This window comes from Canis lupus, chromosome 27, assembly GCF_011100685.1.
Source record: "Canis lupus familiaris isolate Mischka breed German Shepherd chromosome 27, alternate assembly UU_Cfam_GSD_1.0, whole genome shotgun sequence".
In the NCBI taxonomy this organism is placed as follows: domain Eukaryota; kingdom Metazoa; phylum Chordata; class Mammalia; order Carnivora; family Canidae; genus Canis; species Canis lupus.
In genome coordinates this window covers 35,748,986-35,773,530 of record NC_049248.1, presented here as the reverse complement: position 1 = coordinate 35,773,530, position 24,545 = coordinate 35,748,986, and the positions used below count along the sequence as shown (strand labels likewise).

Here is a 24,545-nt window from a genome sequence, read left to right as displayed (position 1 = left end):
TGTTCATCATTGTATCTCTGATGCCAATAATCAATTCTTGGCTATGTGATCAGAAAGGGAACGAAAAGTTTCCAAAAACATGTTTTAGACAATTGCATCCATGCATTTACCCAATTCAAGAAAGTGTGTTAATTATAAAAACAAAGATGGGTCTGTTAAAATTCTGTTTTTCTTCACAAAAATCCATTCATTGCTGAACCACTTCATTGCCTACTGACACCAAAAAGAAGACAAAGCAAAAGCAAAACAAAAACAATAAACATTAAGACAGATTTTTGGGAACATTAAGCAGTCACTGGCTTCTGGTTTTGTGCTAGTACATTATGATAAATATAAACTATTATTTCTCACTGCTGGTATTTCACCTTATGGTGTTGCATCTGTGTTTAGCCAAAAAATGCCAGATGGCATTGAGAAACCAATTGCTCACTATGCAAGAACAATGACATATACATTACACATAAACTGACAAAGTTCCAGCAGTTATTAACAGAGCCAAAAATCCCTCTAACCACTTTTGTCAGGCTTTTACAATTAATGGAGTACAGACCCCTTGGAATATTCTTTGGAGATTCTTCTCTTAAGATAATCATATACCCTTAATTATGTAACCATGGATGCAGCTTTGAACTTTTCTGCCACCCACATCCAAGCTTAGAAGACTATAATTTCAAAAGCTCCTGCATTATATTAGGTCTTCAGATATTGGCTTCTGATTATGTTGTTCTTCTCCCATCATTTGGTAGAACATAACCTTTGCACACCATGGTGATGAAATGACCAGTAGAACGACTACCCAAGAAATCAAGAATGTTACAACTTTTCAATCTGATTTTTCTACTCATAACTGACTCTGTTTCTTGGGAAGCCTTTTTTAAATTGGTTGTAGGAAATTATTTTTGTTAGATTGGCTATATTCAAGGAACATATTTAGAAACTTTGCATTAAAGCATTAAGAATTAAGTCTGGGGACTAAGAATAGACTAAAATATTAAAAGTGATATAAATGTTTATAGTATATGACACATGAAGATGCTTGAATAAAGGAATATTGTTCAACAACTTTGACTTTTCCTAAATTGTTCTAAAGGACAAACTATTATTATTTTAGATACCTTCTATCATTCATCGTAAACCTGACAGTAACAACCACAGGTGCATACTAATTATATACAGCATATGGATTATCGAGTGATCTTATTTGGGGGAATAACTTTGCATTTACTAAAATTGAGTCTTGAATTTTTCAAAAATTTGTGGTCATGGTGGTACTATGAATTTATGCTCTCCATCCCCAAACAAACATATGGCAATGATAAAATACTAGAACAAAACCAAAAAAATATATATGTACTTTAAGCTAAAGTTTTTGTGAACCAGGAAAAGAACAGAAACAAGCTACATGGAGAATAAAGCCATAGGCCTGGGAATCCCTGGGTGGCACAGTGGTTTGGCGCCTGTCTTTGGCCCAGGGCGCAATCCTGGAGACCCGGGATCGAATCCCACGTCGGGCTCCAGGTGCATGGAGCCTGCTTCTCTCTCTGCCTGTGTCTCTGCCTCTCTCTCTCTCTCTGATGACTATCATAAATAAATAAAAATTAAAAAAAAAAAGCCATAGGCCTGCTGGATCTTAGGTCAAAAGACCCTGGGAATTAGATATTTCCAGAATAACAAGGACAAGAAACATCTCACACAGTTTGAGGAACTGGATCCAAGTTCATGAAAGAAAGTCTGGGGCTAGGGTAGGACTTTTCTACCCTTGAAGAGATGGAAGAAGGTTGTGACTGCTGCCTGGGGCTGTGGTTTTGAAGGTGGCTGGAATGAGCAGATGTGGCTGAAGAAGCAGCACAGACCTGGGCCAAACCACCTGCTGATTCAGCCACTAAATTTACAATTTCTCCAGTGTTATCATGGGACAAAAATCCACCTGTGGGCACAGAAGGAGCATTTGGAGAAAGTGAATGGTAAGTAATTTCCACTATTATGGCCTCAACATGAATCTTCCAATTACATATAGAAAATGTAACATTAAGAAAGAGAAGTAATAAAATTAGCAAAAAAAAAAAAAAGTGCTATATTCACTACTGGTAGAATGCAAATAATAGGGAATTTTAAAATGACTGAAATATATGTTAATCCTCAAACAGGTAAAGATAGAAAAATAACTATAAAATATAAAATATAAATAGCTATAAATTAAGGTCAGATCAATATGAAAAATAACCCTTTAGCAATCCTTGAAATAAAAACTATAGCCCCTGGATTGGAGAGTTCAACAGATAGGAATTCTAGACTGGATCTAGTCACAGAAACAATGTGATAGTACCTAAAATTTGCCCAAAATGAAACAGAAGAAAAATATGAAAATTGGAGACATGATCGTTAGATGGAAGAGTTCCAATGTATTGCTAAGAAAAGTTCCAGAAGTAGAGGATATGGGAAATTGTGCAGACACTGTCAAAGAAATGATGGTTAGAATTTCTAGAACTGGAAGAAAAAACCCCTAACTTTTGAGGCTGAAATAGTACATAAAGAGAAGGGCAGAATGAATCAAATCTACATGCACTTACATCATAATGAAATTCCAGAACGTCAAGCATGAAGAGAATCTTAAAAGTTACCAGAGAGAAAAGACAGGTTACCTGTAAAGGGTCAAGAACTAGACTGCCAGCAGATTCTCATCAGCCAAAATATATTTCAAAAGTAGTTTGAGGTCAAGGTTATAATTTTTTAGTTTATTATTTTTTTGGTGACTTATTTTTTTTTGAACAGTTTAAATTAACAAGCATAGAAAAGGAAGTATAGAGATTTCCCGTTTACCCCTTGCCTGCACCCCACCCCCCCAAGCATAGCTTCCACTTTATCATGTACCAGAATGGTACATTTTCTACCAAGGATGAACCTACATTGACACATCCTAAATAACACTTGTTATTTACTTTAGGGTTCCTTCCTTGTGGCTTCTTTCACTCCAATTGTATTTAAGTTTCTCCATGCCTTCTCATGGCTTCATAGTTTATTTCTTTTTAGGAGTGGATAATACTCCATTGTCTGGATATACCACAGTTTATTTATCCATTCACCTACTGAAAGACATCTTGGTAGTTTCCAAGTTTGGGTAATTATGAATGAAGCTGCTATAAACATATTTGTGTGCAGGTTTTTGTGTGCACATAAGTTATCAATTCCTTTGGGCAAATATCAAGGAATACAATGGAGATCTCATGGTAAGAGAATGTTAAGTTTTATAAGAAATTATCACATTGCCTTTCAAAGTGGCTGTACCATTTTGTATTCCTATTGTTCCACATCCTCACCACCATTTGGTATTGTCAGTGTTTAGGATTTAGGCTATTCTAATAGGTACATATTGTTGCTTAGATTTGCATTTCCATGATTATATATGAAATGAAACATCTTCTCATATGCTTGTCAGTTGTGTATCTTCTTTAGTGAGATATCTGTTAAGGTCTTTGGTCCATTTTTTAAATTGAGTTATTTTCTTATTGCTGAGTTTTTAGGGTTCTTTGTATATTTTGGGACACCTGGGTGGCTCAGTGGTTGAACATCTGCCTTTGGCTCAGGACGTGATCCTGGAGTCCTGGGATCGAGTCCCGCATCGGGCTTCCTGCATGGAGCCTGCTTCTCCCTCTGCCTATGTCTCTGCCTCTCTCTCTCCTTGTGTGTCTCGTGAATACATAAATAAAATCTTTAAGAAAAAAAATGAGTTCTTTGTATATTTTGGATAAACAGTCCTTTAATCAGTTGTGTCTGATATTTTCTCCCAGTCTGTGGCTTGTCTGGTCATTCTGCTGGCACTGTCTTTCACATAACAGAAGTTGTTAATTTTAATGAAGTCTGGCTCATCAATCATTTATTTTATGAATCACGTCTTTGGTGTTGTATCTAAAAAGGCACACCATATACAAAGACATCTACATTTTCTCTCATGTTATCTTCTAGATGTTTTAAAGTTTTTGCATTTTCCATTGAGCTATTTTTAGTTAATTATTGTGAAGGGTGTCAGGTCTGTGTCTAGATTCCTTCCTTCCTTTCTATTTTTTTCTTCAATCTGGATGTCTCATTGTCCCAGCACCATTTGTTGAAGAGGCGATCTTCTATTGTATTGCCTTTGTTTTTGTGTCAAAGATAAGATGACTATATAAACGAGGGTATACTTCTGGACTCTCAATTTCACTGCATTGATTCATTTATGTTATTTCCCCAATACTACACGGTTTTGATTACTATAGATTTATCCTAAGTCTTGAAGTCAGGTAGAGTTTGATTGAGATTGCAATGACTCTATAGATTGAATTGGAAAGCATTGACATCTTGACCATATTGAGTTTTCCTGCCTACGAACATAGAATATCTCTCCGTTTATTTGGTTCTTTGATTTTGTTCATCTGAGTTTTTTAGTTTTCCTTGTAGAGATTGTCTACCTGTTTTGTTAGATTTATACCTAAATGTTTTCATTTCTTTGGATGCTAATGTAAATAGTATTGTGGGGGGTTTTCCAGCTTAATTGAGATATAATTGACATATAACATTATATAAGTTTAAGTTCTACAATGTGTTGCTTTGATACATTTATGTATTGCAAAATGATTACCATCATAGCATTAACTAACACCTCCACCCTGGCACATAATTTCTATTTCTTTTTTTGTGATGAGAACATCTATGATCTGCTCTTTTAGAAATGTTCAAGTGAACATTACAGTATTATCAGCTATAATCTCTTGAATTTGTTAGTTTCCACATCAGAAGTTTATTTCCTTTGACCAGCATTTCCCCATTTTTTCCATTCCTTAGTCCCTGGTAACCATCACTCCACTCTGTTCCTCATAGTTTAGCTTTTTTAGATTCCACATGCAAATGATATCATATAGTATTTATCTTTTTCTGACTTATTTCACTTAGCATAATGCCTTCAAGATTCAACAAAGTTACTTGCAAATGGCAGGATTTCCTTTTTTCTCATAGCTTAATAATATCCATATATTCATATATGAATATATTGTATACAATATATTACATATGCTCAGATTTGAATATTTATTTACATTTCTATCTTTATTAATATATGTGTGGGGAGTGTGTGTGTATCATCTCCTTTATCCATTCGTCTGTGGGTGGACATTTAGGTTCCCATATCTTTATTATAGTGAATAATGCTACACTGTGGGTATGAAGATATTTCTTCAAGATCTGGTTTTCATTCTCTTTGGACATATACTTAGAAGTGGGATTGCTGGATGATATTATAATTCTACTTTTGTATTTTTAAATTCCATGTATTTATTGTTGATATTACAGGGATGTGAGTAACTTTTGTATATTAAACTTGCATCCTGCAACTTTGCTATAATCATTTATTAGTTCCAGCAGAGGGTGGAAGTTGTTTTTGTTTTGCTTTGTTTTGTTTTGAGATCTTATTTATTAAGAGAGGAAGAGTGTGTGTGTGTGTGTGGGGGGGGGAGTTGCAGAGGGAGAGAGAGAGAGAATCACAAGCATACTCTTCAATGAGCACAAAGCTTGATGTGGGGCTTGATCTCATGACCCTCAGAACATGATCTTAGACAAAACCAAAAATCAGATGCTCAACCAACTGAGCCACTGAGGAACTCCTGTATTTGTTTTTTGGGTTTTTTTTTTGGGGGGGAGGTAGAATCTTGTGCATTTTCTACATAGATGATCATGTCGTATGTGAAAAACAACTATTTTGTCTTTCTTCCTAATCTGTATAACTTTCATTCCTTACATTAGTAAGGACTGCCAGTATGGTGTTTTAAAAAGGAGTGGTGACAGAGGACATCTTTGCCTTGTATTAGGTGTTAGTGGGAAAGCATCAGATTGCCTACCATAGGGCATATTGTTAGTTATAGGGTTTTGTTTTTCTGTTTTTGTTTTGGCTAGACTTTATCAAGTTGAGAAAGTATCCCTCTATTCCTACTCAACTGAGGTTTTTTTTTTTTTTTAATCATGAATAGGCATTGGATTTTATCAAATAATTTTTTTTTCTATTGATAAGATCCTGTGATTCTCTCCCCTTTTTAGTCTGCTAATGGTTTTGAATTTTTTTGAATCTTGCATACCTGGGGTAAATCCCACTTAGTTGTGATATATAATCGTTTTTGTACCTTTTAAGAATTCAGTCTGCCATATTTTGTTGAGAATTTATATTCTTGAGATCTAGTAGTCTGTAGTTTTCTTGTAATATCTTTGTCTGGTTTTGGTACTGAGATAACACTGACCTCAAAGAATGTTAGGAAGTATCCTTTCTGCTTCTATCTTTTAAAAGAGATTGTAGAGAATTGATATAATTTCTTCCTTAAATGTTTGGTAGATCAGTGAACCCATCTGGGCCTACCTAGTACTTTCTCTTTTGAAAGATTATTAATTATTGATTTGGTTTCTTTAATAGATATAGGTCTATTCAGATATTTAATCTTATGTGTATTTTTGTCTTTTAAGGATTTTGTATTTAAAAAATTAGTCCATTTCATCTAGGTTATTAAACTTATGGGGACAGAGTTCATAGTATTCCTTTACTATCCTTTTGATATCCGTAGGGTCTGTAGTGATATCCCCTCTTCCATTTCTGATATTAGGAATTTTTGTCCTCTTTTTTTCCCTTAGGCTGGCTTCTCAATTTTACTGATTTTTTTCCAAAGAACATTTTGGCTTGTTGATTATCCCTACTGATTTCCTGATTTTAATTTCATTGATTTCTTCTCTAATTCTTATTTCTTCTGTTTACTTTGGATTTGATTTACTCTTATTTTCTAGTTATCTTACATGAAAATTTAGACTATTAATTTTAGATCTTTCCTCTTTTCTAATATATGCATTCAATGTTATGTTTCCCTCTAAGCACTACTTTCACTGCATCCTACTAATTTTCAGTTCTTTTCAGTATCATTTCAAAATATATTTTAATTTCTCTTGATTTCTTCTTTAACCTATGTGTTATTTAGAAATGTATGGTTTAATCACTATGTATTTTGGGATTTTTAAGTTATCTATTATTGATTTCCATTTTAATTCCATCATGTTCTGAGAGCAGACCTTGTATGACTTCTTTTGAATTTATTAAGGCATTTTTCATGGCTCAGAATGTGATCTATCTTGGTGAATGTCCTTTGAATGTCCATGTGAACTTGAAGGTGTGTATTCTGCTGCTGTTGGATAAAGTGGTATATAGACATCAATTATATCCAGTTAATTGATAGTACTGTTGAATTCAATCATGTCCTTACTGGTTTTTTTCCTGCTGGATCTGCCCATTTCTGAAAGAGAGGTGTTAAAGTCTCCAATTGTGATAATGTATTCATCTGTTTCTCCTTGCAATTCTTTCAGTTTTTGTGTCACACATTTTGATGTTCTGTTGTTAGGCACACACACATTAAAGATTGTTATGTCTTCTTTGAGAACTGACTCCTTTGTCAATATGCAATGGCTTTCTTTTATGCCCAATAATTTTCCTTGATTTGAGAACTGCTCTGTCTGAAATTAATATAGTTGCCTTCTTTTGATTAGTGTTAACATGGTATATTTTTCTTCATTTACTTTTACTCTATATGTATTTTTTAAAAAATATTTTATTTATTTTAGAGAGGGATAGAGAGCACAAACAAGGGGAAGGGCAGAGGGAGAAGGAGACAGAGAATCAAGCAGACTCTGCACCAAGCATAGAGCCCGAAATGGGGCTTGATCTCATGATCCTGAGATTTAGATTTAGATCGAAATTTATATTTATCGATTTAGATTTATTTATCAATTTAGAGCCTAAATTGATAGTCTGATGCTTAATCAACTGAGCCACCCAGGTACCTCTATTCTATACGCAGTTTTTTTTTTTTAACGCAGTTTTATATTTAAGGTGGGTTTCTTATAAATAGTTGAGTCATGTTTTTTGATACACTTTGTTTCTTTTAATTAATGCATTTAGACCATTGGCATTTAATGGGATTGTTAATATAGTTGGATTAATATCTACCATACTTTTACTCTTTTTTAATTTGTTGTCCTTTGTTTCTATTTCTGTCTTTCCTTCTTTTCTGTCTTTGGTAGTTTTAACTAAGCATTTTCTGTGATTCCATTTTGTCTCCTTTCTTAACATATTGGTTATACTTCTTTTTGTAATGTTTCTTAGTGGTTGCCTTAGAATTTGTAATATACAACTAATCCAAGTCCACTTTCTTTTTCTTTTAATTTATTTTTTTATTGGTGTTCAATTTACTAACATACAGAATAACACCCAGTGCCCGTCACCCATTCACTCCCACCCCCCGCCCTCCTCCCCTTCTACCACCCCTAGTTCGTTTCCCAGAGTTAGCAGTCTTTACGTTCTGTCTCCCTTTCTGATATTTCCCACACATTTCTTCTCCCTTCCCTTATTTTACCTTTCACTATTATTTATATTCCCCAAATGAATGAGAACATATAATGTTTGTCCTTCTCCGACTTACTTCACTCAGCATAATACCCTCCAGTTCCATCCACGTTGAAGCAAATGGTGGGTATTTGTCATTTCTAATAGCTGAGTAATATTCCATTGTATACATAAACCACATCTTCTTTATCCATTCATCTTTCGTTGGACACCGAGGCTCCTTCCACAGTTTGGCTATCGTGGCCATTGCTGCTAGAAACATCGGGGTGCAGGTGTCCCGGCGTTTCATTGCATTTGTATCTTTGGGGTAAATCCCCAACAGTGCAATTGCTGGGTCGTAGGGCAGGTATATTTTTAACTGTTTGAGGAACCTCCACACAGTTTTCCAGAGTGGCTGCACCAGTTCACATTCCCACCAACAGTGTAAGAGGGTTCCCTTTTCTCCGCATCCTCTCCAACATTTGTTGTTTCCTGCCTTGTTAATTTTCCCCATTCTCACTGGTGTGAGGTGGTATCTCATTGTGGTTTTGATTTGTATTTCCCTGATGGCCAGTGATGCAGAGCATTTTCTCATGTGCATCACTTTCTTTTTTTAAAATTTATTTGACACAAAAAGTAGGGGGACCAGCAGAGGGAGAAGCAGGGCTTGATCCCAGGACCCTGAGATCATGACCTGAGCCAAAGGCAGACACTTAACTGACCAAGCCACCCAGGCACCCCCTGAAGTCCACTTTCTTTTTTAAATATTTTATTTATTTATTCATGAGAGACAGAGAGAGAGAGAGAGAGAGAGAGAGAGAGAGGTAGAGACACAGGCAGAGGAGAAGCAGGCTCCATGCAGAGAGCCCGACGTGGGACTCGATCCCCCGTCTCCAGGATCAGGCCCTGAGCTGAAGGTGGTGCTAAACCGCTGAGCCACCAGGGCAGCCCTCAAGTCCACTTTCAAATAAAAATATATCACTTCATGGGTAGAGTCAATAGCTTATAATAACAAGATAATCTTAATTCCTTCTTCCTGTTCCTTGTGTCATTGCTATACTTCATTTCACTTATATATAAGTGCACGCGCGTGTGCACACACACGCACACACACTGTTGTCAGATCAACTAAGAATAAGAAAAGTAAAGGTTTTATTTTACCTCACTTATTCCAGCTTCAATGCTCTTTTTTTTTTCCTTTGTCTACTGGCAACAAATTCCCTCAGTTTTTGTTTCAGAAAGTATTTCTCCTTCACTTTTGAAGGATAATTATGCAGAGTACAGAGTTCTAGGTTGATGGGTTTTTTTCTCTTAATATTTTAAATATTTTGCTCCACTTTCTAATTGCTTGCATGGTTTCTGAGGAGAAATCAGATGCAATTCTCATCTTTGTTCCTTTCTAAGGTGTTTTACCCTCTTCTCTTTTGGCTTCTTTCAAAATTTTCCTTTATTTTTGATTTTCTATATATTGAAAATGATATGCCAAGATACAGTTTTTTTCTTTTTCTCTTGGCATTTATTCTGTTTGGTGTTCTCTGAGCTTCCCCGATGTGTGTCTTGGTATCTGACATTAATTTGGGGGAAATTCTCAGTCATTATTTCAAACTTCTTTTCATTTCTGTCTTTCTTCTCCTTCTGGCATTCCTATTACATGTATGTTACATATTTCATAGTTATTCCACAGTCCTTGGATATTCTGTTTTTTCCATGTTTGTTCTTTTTGCTTTTTGGTTTTCAAGTATTCTGTTGGTATATTATGTAGTTCAGATTCTTTCCTCAGTCATGTCCAGTCTAATAAACCTACCGAAAGCATTTTTTAAAAAATTTCTGTTATAGTGTTTTGGATCTCTAGAATTTATTTTGGGTTCTTTTTTAGAATTTCCATCTCTCTGCTTACATTGCCCATCTGGTTTGTGCATGCTGTCTTTGTCCATTGGAGCCCTTAGCATATTAATTACAGTGGCTTTAAATTTCCTATCTGATAATTCCAACATCCCTGACATGTTTGGTTCTGATGCTTGTTTTTCCTCTTCAAATTGTACTTTGTCTTTTGTATGCTTTGTGATTTTTTTCTTGATAGCCAGACATGATGTGCTAGGAAAAGGAACTGCTGTAAATAGGCTTTTAGCAATGTAGTGGTGAGGTATGGGGAAGGGGAAACATTAATAGTCCTATGATTAGGTCTCAGTCTTTTAGTGAGCTATGCCTTTGGACTGTGAACTTCACAAGTGTTTCTCAGTACCTACCCCCCTGCCCCCACTTTAGGTAGGATGCGATAGCTAGAGTGGTCTGGAGTTGCTCCCCCTTGGAAAGCTAGAGCTAGCTGTAGTCAGGTATTTCTTTTCCCAGATTAGTTAGTTAGGCTCTGATAATACCCCAGAAAGTTAGGCTCTGGTTAACTAGTTTCCCCTGATGAGAGGCTTTGTGGAGAATGGAGTTCTCTGGCATATTTCAGAATGGTTTCTTTTCCTCTTCCCCTTTCAGAAACTGGAGGTGACTTTTCTCTGATATTTACTATGGAAATCTAGTCTAGCTCCTGGAAATAAATCTCAATATTGAAGGGACCTCTCTATGACTGGGTCCCTTTGGAGTTTTTCATTCTCCAACTTGTCCACACTGAGTCTCCAGCAATTTATCAATTACAGATCAGATTTTCTTACCCCAGCACTGATTCTGGTGAAGTTTTCTGCTCCTGGGTCTCTGCTCTGCTAAGCCATTACTCTCAGTTTTTCTGTCTGACTCTTCAACCATGGGGGCAGCAGTTTGCCTTGTGTTTTCTCCCTCTTATGGAACCAAGGAATAGCTCATTTTTCAGTCTGTTTAGCTCTTGTTGTTAGGACAAAATGCAATTTCCAAGCTCCTTCCATGTGGAACTTCCAATCTGAAAGTCTGAAGTCAAGTTTTCAGTCCCAAGAGACTGAGCAAAAGTAGTGGCATCTAGGCACAAAGCCAAATGAGCATGATATGAAGGGTAGCAGCTGAAAGGAAGGAAAGGCTTGAGGTGAACAATGATTCTTGGATCATTTCTGAACTGAAGCGAAGGCAGCTAAGGCAGTATTAATTAGTTCCCGCTGTTCTGAACATTGGTGTTCCTTCAGTGATTAAAGGAGACTTCTGCAAGCTCTCTTCTACAGCAGTATTTTCCAAACCTGTTCCATGGAACAACAATGAATAAATAAAAATTTGTTAAATGAACAGAGATTTTCCATTGTCAAATATTATTGGAAATTTCTGAGTAACACAAAATTAGGTTTCTCCACAATAAAATTTATCAGACCCTTTGATATCAATATGCCCTATACATCTCCAAGACAGGTATTTAGAATGCAGGGTGTTTAGATTTTCAAACTTTGAATTTAGGTGGCTATTTCCTTAGAAAGGCTAAGGAGATTATCCATAGGATGTGCTTTGGAAGACAAGCTTTATACTTAGCTAGTCTTAACATTTTCACTACATCCTCTGATAAGTCTCTGGAGATACATAGTAAAGTAAAAAATTATTCTTTAGTCACTATAAAACTCACCACAAACAGCTTATCCCTGATAATTAAAGACCATGTTAGTTAAGGTAGAGTCCTACATATGCCAGGTTGACCTGTAGTCCAGTCATGCTTTTGTCCATTTTGCCTTCCAGACCTCTTTGCCTTTATTGATTCAGGGTGGAGTGGTTTTTGCAGCTATAAAGGTCACTCATTGAAGACTTGGTCATTCTTTACCTGTTTTACACCTTGAGGAACCTTCTAAAAGTATGATTGAAGGCAATCTCACATGTGTTTAGGTATACATAATAAATCTCACATGTGTTTATGTATACCTAATACATAATGGTTTGCTTAATAACACTTTGTATCACTAATGTAATAGTCTACCAATAGACTCCGGATAATGTAACAGAGTCTACCGATAGACAATGGATAATTCATCTGGTTCTCTGGTTAACAGCTTAGAAGTTACTTTCCTTGAACAAGCAACTAAATGCCTCTTGGAAAGAGTATTACTTAAAGGAACAGAACTTCTGTTTTTTTATCATCTTAATAGAAAGTGGTATTTTATACAATGATAACATATTTGGGATCCCTGGGTGGCGCAGCAGTTTGGCGCCTGCCTTTGGCCCAGGGCACGATCCTGGAGACCCGGGATCGAATCCCACGTCGGGCTCCCGGTGCATGGAGCCTGCTTCTCCCTCTGCCTGTATCTCTGCCTCTCTCTCCCTCTCTGTGACTATCATAAATAAATAAAAATTAAAAAAAAAAACAATGATAACATATTTGATACCCAGAGGAAAATATGCTTGGTTAGGGTAGCACTATATAAAATGAACCATTCATGTGATCTACCATTCTGGCCCCTAGAATGACAATTGCAAAAGTCAGTGGATATACCAGTCCATATACACTTGTATAACGAGTCCTGATGAGGTCTTTTATTTTTAAAAAGACTTTATTTATTTACTCATGAGAGACACACAGAGAGAGGTAGAGACATAAGCAGAGAGAGGCAGGCTGCCCACAGGGAGCCCATTGTGGGACTTGATCCCAGGAACCCGGGACCATGACCCAAGCCAAAGGCAGATGCTCAACCACTGGTGCCATCTGGAGAGGTTTTTTAATGTGTGACTTCCTATAGAATGAAAAAAAGATTAAAGCCACAATTAGGAATAAAACTAAGTCCATCCTTCTATGTAAATTACAATAATGTCTAGCACTTACATAATGCTCACCATGGCCTTGATATGTAAGCACTTTCAACACCTGAACCCATTTAACCTTTACAAACCACCTATGAGACACAGAGGTATCCTACTGTCTGGAAAAGACATTATAAATGACATATAGCTCTTATAGTATATGTGTTCAATGTGCTGTGTGAAGTTACAATGGATGTGGTATATTGATTCATTCCCATCAGTCTGCACATACATCTGTGATGTGTTGTCTCAGATGATGTTTTTTCATTGAATAAACCTGAACTTTTAACAAACTCCAGAAGTTCATCAGAGGGGTACAAAGTTTAAAAATGAAGTACAATCACATAATAGCATCTATGCTTCTCAATTTTATAGGTACTGTGTATTACTATCTCCATTTTATTTTCTTAAAAATTTATTCAAATTCAATTTACCAACATACGGCATAACACCCAGTGCTCATCTCATCATGTGCCCTCCTCAGTGCCTGTCACCCAGTTACCCTATCCCTCCACCCACCTCCCCTTCTGCAACCCTTTGTTTCCCAGTGTTAGGAGTCTCTCATGGTTTGTCTTCCTCTCTAATTTTTCCCCACTCAGTTCCCCCACTTCCCTTATGGTCCTTTTCACTATTTCTTATACTTCACATATGAGTGAAACCACATGATAATTGTCTTATCTGATTGACTTACTTTACTCGGCATAATACCCTCCAGTTCCATCCATGTCAATGTAAATGGTAGGTATTCATCCTTTCTGATGTTTGAGTAATGTTCCATTGTATATATAGACCACATCTTCTTTATCCATTCATCTGTTGAAAGACATTTGGCTCCTTCCACAGTTTGGCTATTTGTGAACATTACTGCTATGAATATTGGGGTGCAGGTGTCCCATCATTTCACTACATCTTATATTTAGGGTAAAACCTGAGTAGTGCAATTGCTGGGTTGTAGGGTAGCTCTATTTTTAATTTCTTGAGGAACCCCCACAGTCTTTTCCAGAGTGGCTGCACCAGCTTGTATTCCCACCAACAGTGCATGAGGGTTCCCCATTCTCCACATGCTGGCCAACATTTGTTTCCTGTCTTGTTAATTTTAGCCATTCTTAGCAGTGTAAAGTGGTATCTCGTTGTGGTTTTGATTTGTATTCCTCTGATAGCAGGTGATGTGGAGCATTTTTTCATGTGCTTGTTGGCCATGTCTTCTTTGGAGAAATGTCTGTTTCATGTCTTCTGCCCATTTCTTAATTAGATTGTTTTTTTCTTGGGTGTTGAGTTTGATAAGTTCTTTATAGATTTTAGATACTAGCTCTTTGTCTTCTCCCATTCTGAAGGTTGTCTTTTAGTTTTGTTGATTGTTTCCTTCACCATGCGGAAGCTTTTTATCTTGACAAAATCTCAATAGTTCATTATTGTTTTTGTTTTCCTTGCTTTCATAAAGGTGTCTTAAAAGAGGTGGCTGTGGCCAAGTTCAAAAAGGTTGTTGCCTGTCTTCTCTACGATTTTGATGGATTCTTATCTCACATTTAGATCTTTCATCCATTTTGAGTTTTTCTTTGTGTATGGTGTAAGAGAATGGTCCAGTTTCATTCTTCTGCATGTGGCTCTGCAATTTTCCCAACAATATTTATCGAAGAGACTTTTTTCCCTTGGATATTCTTTCCTGCTTTGTCAAAGATGAGTTGATCATAGAGTTGAGGGTCCATTTCTGTGTTCTCTATTGTGTTCCATTGATCTATGTGTCTGTTTTTGTGCCAGTACCATACTGTCTAGATGATCACAGCTTTGTAATACAGCTTGAAATCCGGCATTGTAATGCCCCCGGCATTGATTTTTCTTTTTCAACATTCATCTGGCCATTGGGATCTTTTCTGGTTCCATACAAATCTTAAGATTATTTGTTCCAACTCTGTGAAGAAAGACCATGGTATTTTGATAGGGATTGAGCTGAATATGTAAAGTGCTCTGGGTAGCATAGATATTTTCAAAATATTTATCCTTCCAATCCATGAGCATGGGATGTTTTTCCATCTTTTTGTGTCTTCCTCAATTTCTTTCAAAAGTGTTCTGTAGTTTCTAGAGTGCAGATTCTTTACCTCTTTGGTTAGGTTTATTCCTATGTACCTTACAGTTTTGGATGCATCATAAATGGAATTGATTCCTTAATGTCTCTTTCTTCAGTCTCATTGTTAGTGTATAGAAATGCCACTGATTTCTGTGCAGATTTTATCCTGCCACATTGCTAAGTTGCTATATGAATTCTAGCAGTTTTGGGTGGAATCTTTGTATTTTCTATATACATATCATATCATCTGCAAAGGGGATGAGTTTGACTTCTTTGCCAATTTGAACGCCTTTTATTTCTTTTTGTTGTCTGATTGCTGAAGCTAGGACTTCTAGTACTCTGTTGAACAACTGTGGTGAAAGTGGGCATCTCTGTCATGTTCCTGATCTTAGGGCAAAGGCTCTCAGTTTTTCCCATTGAGAATATTTGCTGTGGGCCTTTCATAGATGGCTTTTATGATATTGAGATATGTTCCCTCTATCCCTATACTTTGAATGGTTTTCATCCGGAATGGATGTTGTATTTTCTCAAATGCTTTCTCTGCAACTAATGAGAAGATGATATTGTTCTTGTCTTTTATTAATGTGATCTATCATGTTGATTGATTTATGAATGTTGAGCCACTCTTCCATCCCAGGAATAAATCCCACTTGGTTGTGGTGAATAATGCTTTTAATGTACTGTTGGATCCTATTGACTAGTATTTCGGTGAGAATTTTTGCATCCGTGTTCATCAGGGATATTGGTTTGTAATTCTCCTTTTTGGTGAGGTCTTTGTCTGGTTTTGGTATCAAGGTAGTGCTGGCCTTATAGAATCAGTTTGGAAGTATTCCTTCCAGTTTTATCTTTTGAAATAGCTTTAGTAGAATAAGTATTATTTCTTCTTTAAATGTTTGATAGAATTCCCCTGGGAAGCCATCTGGCCCTGGACTTCTGTTTCTTGGGAAGTTTTTGATGACTGCTTCAATCTCCACTCTGGTTATTGGTCTATTCAGGTTTTCTAGTTCTTCCTGTTTAAGTTTTGGTGATTTGTTGGTTTTGGGGTGTGCATCCACTTCTTTCAGATTGCCTAATTTGTTGGCATACAGTTGCTCATAATACATTTTAAAAATCATCTCTATTTCCTTGGTATTGGTTGTGATTTCTCCTCTTTCATTCATGATTCTATTGATTTGAGTCTTTTTTTTTTCCTTTTTAATAAGTCTGGTAGGGGTTTATCTATCTTTTTAATTCTTTCAAAGAAAAATTCCTGGTTTTGTCAATCTGTTCTACAGTTCTTCTGGTCTCTATTTCATTGAGTTGTGCTCTTATCTTTATTATTTCTCCTCTTCTGCTTGGTTTAGGCTTTATTTGCTGTTCTTTCTCTAGTTCCTTTAGGTGTAAGTTTATCTCATGTATTTCAGATTTTTCCAATTTTTTGAGGGAGACTTGTTTTGAAACGTATTTCCCTCTTAAGACCACCTTTGCTATATCCTGAAGATTTTGAACAGTTGTGCTTTCATTTTCATTAGTTTGTGTGAAACTTTTAATTCTTCTCTGATTTCCTGGTTGACCCATTCATTTTTTTAGTAGGATGGTCTTTAACCTCCAAGCACTTGAGTTCCTTCCAAATTTCTTCTTGTGATCGAGTTTTAGTTTCAAAGCATTGTGGTCTAACAATATGCAGGAAATTATTCCAACCTTTAGTATCAGTTGAGACTTGGTTTGTGACCCAGTCTATAGTCTATTCTGAAGAAAGTTCCATGTGCACTTGAGAAGAATGTATATTCTGATGTATGAGGATGGAATGTTCTGTATATATCTGTGAAATCCATTTGGTCTAGTGTCATTCAAAGCCCTTTTTTCTTTGGTATTCTTCTGCTTAGATAATCTGTCCATTGCTGAGAGTGCCATGTTGAAGCCTCCTACTATTAATGTATTATTATCTATGTGTCCCTTTAATTGTTAATTGGTTGATATAATTGGTTGTTCCCATATTACGGGTATAAACATTTATAATTCCTAGGTCTTCTTATTGAATAGACCCTTTAAGTATGATATAGTGTCCCTCTTCATCTCTTAGTACTATTTTTGGTTTGAAATCTAATTTATCTGATATCATGATTCCTACCGCAGCATTCTTTTGAGGATGATTTGAATGGTAAATATTTCTCCACTTCCTCATTTTCAGTCTGGGGGTGTCCTTAGGTCTAAATTTAGTCTCTTGTAGACAGCATATAGATGGGTCTTGCTTTTTTATCCAGTCTGATATCCTGTGTCTTTTATCCCATGGGATCATTTATCCCATTCATGTTCAGAGTAACTATTGAAAGATATAAATTTAGTGTCATAATATTACCTATTCAGTCCCTGTTTCTGCAGATTGTTTCCTTGGGCTCCCTCTTTGCTTACAGAGTCTCTCTTACTATTTCTTGCAGAACTGGTTTGGTGGTCATATATTCTTTCAGTTTCTTCTATCCTGGAAGCTCTTTATCTCTCCTTCTATTCTGAATGAAAGCCTTGCTAGATAAAGTATTCTTGGCTGCATGTTTTTCTCATTTAGTACCCTGAATATATCCTGCTAACACTTTCTGTCCTGCCAGGTCTCTGTGGAGAGGTCTGCTGTTAATCTGATATTTCTCCCCATATAAATTAGTAATCTCTTATCTTGAGCTGCTTTTAGGATTTTCCCTTGATCTCTGAAATTTGCAAGCCTCACTGTTATATGTCAAGGTGTTGATCAGTTTTTGTTGATTTTGGAGGATCCTCTCTATTCTTGAATATGAATGCCTGTTTCCTTCCCCAGATTTGGGAAGTTCTCAGCTATGATTTGTTCAAACATACTTTATGGTCTTCTCTTTCTCCCCATATTCTCTGGAATCCCAATAAGACAGATGTTATTCTTTCTCAACATATGACTTCATTCTCATAGTCTCTCCTTTTGGGCTCTTAGTTGTTTTTCTCTCTTTTCCTCAGCTTCCTTTCTCTCCATAAACTTGTCTTCTAAGTCACTTACTCTCTCTTCTGCCTCAGATACCCTACCTGTTACTGCATCCAGTTTAGACTGCATCTCCATTAAAGTATTTTTAATTTTGGCCTGATTAGATCTCTTCTGCAGTAAGAGATGGTCTAGAATATTTTAATGCCTTTTGCAAGAGGCACCAGTAATTTTATAATTATAATCCTGAATTCTACCTTTGACATTTTACTCAAATACATACCCATTAGGTCTGTGGCAGACAGTATTACTTATAGTCCTGTCTTTTGTGGTGAATTCTTCCTTCTAGTCATTTTGTCCAGTGGAGAATGGCTATATGAGTGAGGAGAGTCAAAAATATCAACCACAACCCAAGCAAAATACACCTTGCAAGAAGTGGTCACTTTTTTTTATAGTGTTCCAGCTGTTCTTTCTTTATATCTCAGGTTGAATTCATAGGTGTTCAAGATGGTTTGAAAGTTATCTAGCTATATTTAGGGGACAAGAGGAAGACCACTACTCTTCCACCATCTTGCCTCTATATCTCCATTTAAAAAATGAGGATATGGAGGCTAAGAGGGGTTAAGAAATTTGTCCAAGGTCACAGAGCTATAAGTAGTGGGGAATTGATTTAAATTAAGACTGTTTTACTCTAGAGTCCATGCTCTTATTGGAACCATAAATAAATAAAACAACCTATAAATAATATATAGTAGAGTTTTCATATGAATTTGCATCATCTATGCTGGTCCAGTGCAAATGTCTTGTCTCTTATTTTCCAAATTACTTGTCTATTTATTTGGGTCCCACTCTGTTCCATAGCAGAGGAGTTATTTCTCTGTATCAGGTTTTTTTATTTTTTATGATTGCAAAAGTTTTTAGGCTTTCTCAGAGATAGTTCCAAGGATGTTCATAATACAAAATGACTGCTGCAAGTCACTCAAGAGCAATAGGACTGTCCTTTCCTGATACTTTGAAAGCTACTACAATAATATTCTATGTATTTTGTTTGGAAAGAGTAACTTCCAGTGGGGTTCAGGGTGAATAAGAACTGAGTACATGTGTGGATACCATTATAATTCCTGTCAGACTCTATTAAATGGCCACCAAGGTTCTGATATCTTAAGTTGACTATTACTTTCATGACTACTGTCATGCAGGTCACGCTATATGTCATTATATTCATTTATATGTACACATACATTTGTAGCAAAGTGGAAAGAATTGCAAAGAGAATAGTCTTCTGGTTCCTTTTCACATGTTAACATGATTTCCTAATTCTATTTTTTTTAATGGCAAATTCCTGAATGGTCTTCCTCTAAAGAATGATGCCTTAAACCAAAATAAATTTTGATGGCCCAGAGCTGTCAGCTTGAAAAGTCAATTTATTCGAATAGGATTTCTTATAGGTCCATGTACAATTATGAGACAATTACAATCAGCTGTTAAATTATTAGTGGTGGACAGTTTTCAAAAAAGATATCATCAAATATTTAAAATCTAAAAGGAGTATGAGTTGATGTGAGGGAGGAAGAAAGGAAGGTGAGAATAAAGGGACGGAGACAGAAAGAAAAGAGGAGGGAGGACAGATTAAAGATTTAGAGAGAAGTGATGGATGTCTATGGATTTGGGGGCGGGGAGTGAAGGTAGTACCTGGCTTCAATAGGGCACATATAGTTAGAAAAATAGAAATTGGGGGTATTGTTTTTAATATAGATATTTTTTATTAGTTGTGAAATTTAATATCTATGGCCAGAGAAAACTCACTACTTTGAATAAGAAGGAATGATGGGGCTGGATCATCTTTGTCAGTGACTTGACAGACATATTCCTAATTATCAGGAATGAGTTACAGAAATAGCTAGATCTGGAACAGGAGAGGGAGTGGGTATCCTCTAAGGAAGGTTACGATTCATGCTTAGATAACCTGTTTCAATAGCCTATTCTTGGATAACAAAGAATCTTAATAGGTTTGGACCTATAATATTTAATGCTATTTTAACATATATATTTGAATTTTTTATTTTAGTGACTGAAAATCTGGATGCTAATAAATTTCTCAATTTCTAGAGTAAATAAGTTCTATTATAGAGGGGATAGACATACAGGGATATGTTGTTTCTGAATTTAAAAAATCCTGAGTCTAAAGCATTAGTCAAATGTCCAAAAAATATTTTACGTGGAAAGTTTTACTCTGCAGTTTTAAAATAATGAACTATGTCTCAGCCATTAAAGTAGCGGCTTAAACTCATTTTCTTTTTTCATTAAGGTGAAATACTCATAAGAAGATTCTATGGAAAAACAAATATGGAATATTAGAACAATATTAGAACTATAAGGAGCAGCATAATATTTTAAGAAATGAGCATATTGCCTCTCAGCTTTGCAATATGGTATGATATGCATACCTGTGGTATGCAATATGGCTAATAAGAAGGTAGAAAATAATTTAAACTAGCAGTAGTATAGTAACTGTTTCTTTGGTTTTTATCATTGTTACTTTTAATTTACTGTTGTACCCCATATGTTTTATGATGTTACATATAACTTGCATTTTTTGATGTGTACATTCAGATATGAGACTGTGACTTAGTTGACCAGACTTGTCATTAAAATTCATGGGAGGATGCTCCCCTATGTTTATTGCAGCATTATTTATAATAGCCAAGATATGGAAGCAATTTGTGTTCATCTATAGATGAATGGGTAAAGATGATGATGATGATGATGATGTGTGTGTGTGTGTGTGTGTGTGTGTATGGGATATTACTCAGTTCTAAAAAGAATAAGATCCTGTCATTTATGACAACTAGGATGGACCTAGAGTGTATCCTTAGAGAAAGACAAATAATATAATATTTCACATATATGGAATCTAAAAATCCAGAGAGAAACAGACTAAAAAATATAGAGAACCAAACTAATGGTTGCCAACGGTAAGGTTGGAGGGATGGGTGAAATAGGTGAAGAGGATTAAGAGGTACAAACTTCCATTTATAAAATAAGTCACAAGGGATAAAAAGTATAGCATAGAGAATATAGTCAATAATACTGCAATAAGTTTAGATGGTGACAGATGGTACAACACTTATCATGGCAAGCATTTCATAAAGCACTTAATTGTTGAATCATTATGTTGTAAATCTAAAACTAATATAATCTGTATCAACTATAGTTCAATTAAAAATTAAAAAGATACTTGTGAGGATTCTTTCTTTTTGGATTACAGAGATGATTTGGTTTTATTTATATGGTATTAAAGAAATAATTTCCGATCTTCTTATTGATTTGCTTTCCTAATTTATTTTGAAAATCAAAACAGAGCACTAGCTTACCATTGAAAAATCCTTAACTTGATACTAATGACATCCACTTAATATGCAGACACACATATTTTCTAAGATTACTAGAAAAATTAGATTACTAGTAGAAAATTTTTCTTTGAATCTCCCAATCCCTGTTTCCCACAGAAAGTAATGTTTTGTGTTAAATTGTCCTCTCTTTTCCTTAATCCAATGACAAATGGGACAATTACATTAAGGCATGCAAAACTATTCTTGTTCTTCCTCTGCCATATCACATTTTCTATTTTAGGGATGGACATCACAGAGATGTGTCTGTTTTATTCATGCAATGCCTCAAATAGCACCATATGCTTGTGAGTCTTAATACATGCCATTTGATGATTGATTTATACACTCCATTTACAAAGTGCTAATGTAACAACTGGCCAAATTCAGTCTCATGTCTCATATTAAAATAGTTTTTATGTTTATCCAGTAATGTCTTTTGTAAACAATACTAAATATTACTTTAAATTCACCAACAGCTCTTTATGATTAGCTGATATTCTATGACAATGGAATGTACATGAGGTATACAAATAAATATGTTCTGTGTTAGATGAACAATACACAGATGGTTTTAAATTTTTACAATGGATTCATGGCCTGTATATTTTATAAAGACTATTGCAACTAGTCTGGAGAGTTATTCTGAGAGCTAGAACATTACAAGCAGAATTTAATAGAGTTTTAGAAAGAAAAGGGAGAAGTAGAAACACTTTGCTTCATCAGTACAAAAAAACTCTTCCTTTTGCCTAGGATATATGTCCAACATTCATTGTATGCATTAGAAATGGCCCTAACTTTTTGCTAATTGATTGCTATACAAATGATTATTTGAGAGTGAAACATTTATAAAGCACATTCAGGTGACTTTCCAGGTTTAGAAATATGGGAGACTGAAAACAACATGAGTTTTTTAATCCATCACACTAATAAACCTGCCACTGTCTCTGATATTCAGATTTGTCATTTGTAAAGAGCAAGAAATATTACCTCCCTCAAAGGGTTAAGAGAGTGAAATGAGATAAATTATTACACATGAATGATGAGATTTCAGTGGGTTAAATGAGATAAATGAGGTATTCAGTAATGATAGTTATTACCATTTTTATTATGTCAGTTTCTCTCTTTCTAAATATGTGGAACTGGCATGGCAAAGTCATGGGGAATAGAAAATGCAAAAAGTTGAATGTCAGATAAGAAACTTGGAGTTTTATTCAGTAGGCAGTAAGAGACCATTAAAAATGTTTTAGAAAGAGAAAATAACTTGATTTGGATTCTACCTTATAATAGCAAATCTCAAATTTTGGGGTACATGAGAACCATGGTGGTGATTGTTAAAAAATGCAGATTCGGGGATGTCATTCTAAGAAGTTATGACTAATCAGGTCTGAAATAAGATCTGATTCTACTATAGAAAACTCTGGTGTCACATTTCATAAAATACAACTTCAAAGAAATTAATCCAAATGTAATACTAAGGGTGTTTTAGAAGGGGAGAAACTAGACATAAGATCACGTAGAAGCTTGCTACTCAAGGCATGGTTGGCAGCCAGCTGCATTGACAGGACATGGGCACTTGGTAGAAACACAGAACCTTGGGCCAAATGTAAAACCTACACAATCAGAATCTGCATATTTTTCAGCTTTATTGAGGTGTAACTGATAAATTGTTTATACTTAGAGTGTACAATTTGGTGTTTTGATACACATTGTGAAATAATCATCACAATGAAGCTAATGAACATACTCACATAGCTACCATTTTCTCTTTTCTTCTTCTTTTGCCTTCCTCTTCCTCCCGCTCCTCCTCCTTCAGTGAGAACACTCAAGATACACTCTTTTAGCAAATTACAAGTATACTATACAGTATTGTTAGCTATAGCTACATTGCATTTTAATAATATTCCAACATAAATCCTCTACATGTTAAAATAGGAGATGATGGGCCTATAATAATTGATAGTATAGAAGGAAGCCACCAGAAACCTGGAACCGGACAGTGCCAGAGGGAGAAGAAAGGAAGAATTAAAAAAGAGAGGATGTAGCAGTTGATATTATAAATTGTCAGCCTAAAAATTCAGACCAGTGAGGTCCTCCCTCTTTGGGTCAGGCCCAGTTCATAAGAGAGGCTCTAGGACTCACCCCATGCTTTGTAGATAGAACTCAGTGGATATGGAAGGAATGGATGCTTATCTTGGATCCTCCTCTGCTGCTCTTGCACACAGCAGAAGTGGAGTTGAATGGTCTCCCTAGCAGCCGTAGGAACAAATTTTAGATTTAAATAGAAATGTAATGGAGTAGATTTAGTCTTTTGAATAATTATTTTTAACTATATGATTTATGTTGAAGAATTCCTTAGTTGTTTCTCCTGGGAGCATATTTGTCCTTCTATTGTGGTTGTTTTGATTCTGGTGTTTAGCAGCTTTTTCTTCAAGGAAACTCTGCAAACCAGGCTGAGACACTTTCAAATAACCATCTGGCCTCACTTCCCACCCTGGTGTGGCATAAACATGGAGATGATCGAGAAGAGGCAATTATCAGATTCAATTTAGGGAAGCAGGACTAGATATCTGAGAGTAAACGAGGACTTGGCAAAATTTGGGCATGAGGTATTGGGCCCTTTTCAAAATGCTTTCTTGCTATAATAGCTTCACAGAAGCTGACAAAAGTATTCACATCTCTTCCTTTGACTCCTTGAGCAATTCTCATTTTCCAAACTGATGTTCTGAAGGTGCTAGGATATTGTTTCTATGACGATGAAATATATTACTGCCCACCGAGTTGAGCCTGGAAGTTTGTAGCTGTGCAGCTGCCTCACTAATTACTCTCCTAATGCGATAGAGGGAAAAGTACACTGTAATCCTGATGTATGGTTGTTTCATGAACATAGCATTAGTGCAGAACTTCAGGGGTGCCTGTATCAGCCAGAGAGTGAGGCTGAATTAAATACACAGTCACTATGGAGCTAGCAGAGGTGTTCTATTAGCTGAATGGCAGAGCATGCAATTTAGAAGCTGTAGGCTCTGAGTTTTCTCTCAGCAGCAATGTCTAAACATAATTAATCAGTTGCTTCTCCCAGTAAGTGACACTAATTAGTTGCATTCTAAT

The 24,545-nt window shown here is 35.8% G+C and overlaps 1 long non-coding RNA gene across 1 annotated transcript in view; it reads right to left on the bottom strand.

Moving 5' to 3' along the window:
- The window catches only part of LOC111092825, a 33,220-nt gene extending 9,093 nt beyond the window's left edge, over window positions 1-24,127 (bottom strand). The window contains exons 1-2 of the long non-coding RNA XR_005380058.1: window positions 23,580-24,127; window positions 11,041-11,529 (exon numbers count right to left, since the gene is read on the bottom strand). This is a non-coding gene — a long non-coding RNA (uncharacterized LOC111092825). The remainder of the gene's footprint in view (window positions 1-11,040; window positions 11,530-23,579) is intronic.
- Between the last annotated feature and the right edge of the window lie 418 nt (window positions 24,128-24,545).